Raw genomic sequence first — 4,649 nt, 5'->3', positions numbered from 1 at the left:
ACATATATTAAACTTCGTCTTTTATATACACACACACACACACACAAAAAAAAAAAAAAAAAAAAAAAGTCAGGAAAGTGCCAATGCAGTCCCCACTACCAGAGAATATAGAGTAGAGTTTCCCACATTTGGGGAAACCGCAGGGGCCTGCACACCCTTGCCCTGGGAAAACCCCCTTTATGATTATAGTATCTTTCTTGCTAGGTATGTGTATAATACTATGTTAAAATATAATGTACACCATTACATTTCAAGTTATATTTATTATTTGTTTTTTTAAGAGATTCAAAATTAATTTAATTACCACACTTAAAATGTAAAATCCTTTTGGGGGCGGGACACAAATATAAGACGGTCCTTTTCTAACAACAGCAATCAGTGTAACCTGGTTCTGTGTACCCTCAATGAATCCTCCCTCCCAAAAAAAATATATATATATATTTTTTAAAAAATTCAGTTTTAGGCTCAGTTGCTGCACTGGGTCCACTTAGAAATCACAAACTTGCCAGCTTCCTAGTTCTTACTGCAGGCTGTGTTCATATACCGACTGTATAGAAAGAGGAAAAAGGTAAACCCCATTGACACTCCAGCCTAACCCTGTATGTAGTCAGTATTTTGACTAGGGAAACACGAGGGAAGAAAAAAAGAATGAAAGAAAGAAAACACATACTTGCCCTGAAGTTGAACAAAGGTGGTTCTTAGGAAAATTACAGTTTGATTCCATTAATCTTAAGAAAATAGAAAAATATCCAATGTAGGTCACTGGTCTGTCTTTTCACAGCCAAATTGACAGGCTATTCTATAAGGTCATACTTGAATATTTAACCCAGTCAAATTTTCTTCTTTTATTTTCACAGTCCAGTAGTCTCACCATTAATTTCCCCTGCAAATTAACCTTTGACATTTCTCCAAATGAGCCTATGCTAAAATTAGCAATTCTTCTTCTCCTTTGTTTTTCAGTTTAAAAATCTGTTTAAAAGAATTTGGACGGTAAAATTCACACATCATAAAAGAATCAATAACATTCTCTTGGTTTCAAAGAAGTATTCTACCATATGAAAATGCACTGACATTTCTAAAAAGCATCTAAAAAGAAAGAAATGGGGGACACTGACACCTTCAAATGTAAAAACTGAAATACAAAAACAATTTTTTAAAAATAGCATAAGCTTTAAGACATTGCAGTCAGCAATGAGGAGTTAAATTGTGTATTATTCAATTTATATAAAGAAGGATGCAGCAAATACCCAAAGTGCCTCAAGACATAAAATGGTTATTGTTGGCGGTGAGATAAACACTCTGTAGAGAGGAATTGCAGAACGAATTTGGTATAACAAGGTAAATCTAAAATAAGTGTTTAGATTTGCCCAGAGCACTCGGAACAAAAATCAGATCCTTTTTCTCCGTTACCCAGTCAGAGGACAGGCCACATGCATCAGTTCTTTGGGTTTCCCTACATAGAGTAACACATGCAGACATTCGTGCACAAAAGGTGACTCACTGCTCACATCACGGCTGCCTTATTTTTGACTTTATCATAACCCTTTGCAGAAATGAGATGAAAAGACTATCAGCTAACAGAAATAAAAGAGAAATTTCATTCAGTCAACATAAGAAGGGATCACCAAGGTGAAGGTGTCCTCTCCCACAATCATTTATTTCTCTACTGAGAAGTCTTAGAAAAGAGACAGAAAAAAATATTTGTGGGGGGCAATTGAGACATTTTGGATTTATTAAATGACATTGTGGAAGCACTGTTAATTTCTTAGGTGTGATAAAATACTGTAATTGTGTAGGATAATGTCCTTAGACTTGGGAAATGTATGCTGAAGTAATAGAGATAGGTTCTAGAAAACACAGGGAGCAAGAAAAAAGGATAAAGCAAATGTAAGAAAATAAAATGTTATGAAATAACAATATTGCATAGATAGGGAAAAATATGATCATACCCTTTGAGGTTCTGGCTTTTTGTTTTATTTGTATTTATTATCAATTGACACACGATAATGGCATATATCTATGGAGTATAGTGCTGTATTTCGATAAATGTAAACTATGTGTAATGATCAAATCAGTAATTTGCATATCCATCATCTTAAACATTTATCATTTCTTTGTGTTGGGAACATTTAAAGTCCTGTCTTCTACCTATTTGAAAATATGCAATACGTTCTTAGCTATAGCCACCTTCCAGTGCTACAGAACAGCAGGATTTGTCCCTCCTAACTGTTGTTTTATATCTGTAACTACCCTCTCTTTATCGTCTACTCTTCCCAGCCTCTAGTCACCACCATTTTACCCTCCACTTTAATGGGAACAACTTATTAGGTCCAAGCTATGAGTGAGAATATGCAGTATTTAAATTCCTGGGCCTGGCTTATTCCAATTAACATAATGTCCTCCAGGATCATCCTTTTTGCTGCAAATGACAAAATTTCATTCTTTTCTTATGACTGAATAGAATTCCATTATGTATGGTAATAATTGCTAATTACAAATAAGTTCATGATTATTTCTTTTTAAAGAATACATGAGGTATACTCAACACAAAGCATGGTTTCTGGCATACATCTTTACTTTTACCACTTTAGCTTTTAATCCAATATGTCTTTTCTGGTACAGGCAGTCCCTGAGTTATAAACATCCAGCTTACACACAACTCACACTTATGAATGGAGGCTATCACAGGTAATAGAATAGAGATCCCACTGATTGGCAAGGAAAATAAGAAGAGTATGTGGGATGGGAGATACATTAGTGTAATCACTTATAGAAAATACAACCTGCCACACTCACCCAACAGGAATTTCAGGGTAGAACAATGTGCCGTATTGTGTATTTTCAATGTGACAGTCCCAGCCTTTTTCTTCATTCTCTTCTGCATTGCAGAAGCAAGTTTTCAAAATCCCTGCTCCCTCAGCTTCTGGCCTACACTTCCCTATGAGATGTGCTTGGAGAAGACTTGGAAAGGAGAAAAAAGAAGGCATTCACTGAGATCAACAGCAACAGCCTCTCTGGGCTTCTGAAAGTTTTCCTGAGAAACATCCACTGCGGCTCCGGGCATCCTTAATGGGGGGTATCACTGAGATTTTTAAACTTCTGAATTTTTGAAAATAGGGCTTCTGACCTTTTGTCCCTAAGATCTTCCACTGGTTGTGGGATTCTTTAGTTCCCTCTATTAAAAAACTCTTTACTCAAATTGTTTAAAGTAGCTCCTATTTCCTGACCGTGACCTCATATACATGCATAGATGGGCTTTGGGGTTGGTTGACTCTGGTGCTTGCTGTATTCATCAAGAATGAAGTCCTTTCAGCATCTCTGGGTAGCACAGCTTGCCCGAGGGGACACTGACCAGGAGATGGCAGCAAGGCCAGCCTTCCTTTGGTTGGGTTTATTGTCCACACTGTATTACTGCTATTCATTGGGGAAGGGCTAGAGTGAACATCAAGGAGACATTCATTGTTTTTGTTTTCATTTTGGATGTTATCCAGGCTGATTTACTCTTATTCACATATTTATTTTTTCTTATTCACACATTTATTCTTTCAGGTGAAATTTAAAAGCATCATACCATATTGTCTTTTAAAAAAAATGGGATCTTGAATAGGACATATTTAAATGTGTAGATTGACTTGGACATAATTTAAATATTTGAAATATTGAAGTTTTTGTGTAGAATTGTTTTCTTTTGTGTTCTTTCAACATAATTCTATAATCATTTTTTACATGGGTCCTGGCCATTTTTGGTTAGTTTACATATTGTGAGAATTATTGTTGATGATGTTTTTAGTGGGCTAATTTTTCCTCTTATGTTTTCTATTTGGTTAGTATTCTTGCACAACAAATTGTTAGAAATTAAGCTCAATAAAAGAAGAAAAATTCAGAGATATTTACCAATTTCTTTATTCTCACATAAGAACAGGAACTACCATTACACACCGTATTCTCAAACTTTGGAGAGTTGTGTCTTCCAAAAATATATTAAACAAAAAATAAAGACCAGATATAAAACATTTATTCTAAATGCAGAGGTAATATTTGTATGTTACCAGTAAACAGTATTATTAACCATGTAAAAAAAATCCCAAGAAAAGATAAGTGTGAGCGCTGGAAAAAATATTAATAGCATTTTTTTTTAATGGCTAAACTTGGTTCATCTCAACTTGTATTACATGGTTTCTTTAATTTGTCTGAAAAAATATTTTTAAAAGTCCTGTATTAACCCATTCTGACCCCGTAACTTAATGCTTTTTATACACAATGTACATATCTTGGAACTGACCCGTAACTCTGGAGGTTTTTACATTTTAAACATCACTGGCCCTTTTTGCAAGTTAATCCCAGGTTTGCTATGGTTCTATGCCATTACCAGTGAAGCTTTCTAAAGTTCAGATGACAAAACCCCAGCCCAAAGTCTCTGGGATTATTGCATCTTTAACAATGATTCAGATGTACAGCCAGAGTTAAGATCCTCCTCTAACTCTTCAAAGACATAATAAAAGCTCTGTGATCACAATGATATTCATGATTTGTTAAAATAATAGCCAACATTTATTCAGTAGTTGCCAAGAGCCAGGCATTGTGTTATGTAGTTTACGTATTTCGTTATATTTAACTATATCCTTTTTTTAGTTCCTGGATTAGTAGAC

At 34.9% G+C, this 4,649-nt stretch overlaps 1 non-coding gene across 1 annotated transcript; it reads left to right on the top strand.

The window, feature by feature from the left end:
* The first annotated feature begins 507 nt into the window (after positions 1–507).
* Positions 508–633, top strand: LOC128591066 (small nucleolar RNA SNORA51). Its single transcript, XR_008381502.1, has one exon. It is a non-coding gene; the product is annotated as a small nucleolar RNA SNORA51 (small nucleolar RNA).
* Positions 634–4,649: the final 4,016 nt, after the last annotated feature.

This window comes from Nycticebus coucang, chromosome 7 (assembly GCF_027406575.1).
Source record: "Nycticebus coucang isolate mNycCou1 chromosome 7, mNycCou1.pri, whole genome shotgun sequence".
In the NCBI taxonomy this organism is placed as follows: Eukaryota; Metazoa; Chordata; class Mammalia; order Primates; family Lorisidae; genus Nycticebus; species Nycticebus coucang.
The sequence above is the reverse complement of the archived record's forward strand: the minus strand, read 5'-3'. Positions and strand labels throughout refer to the sequence as shown.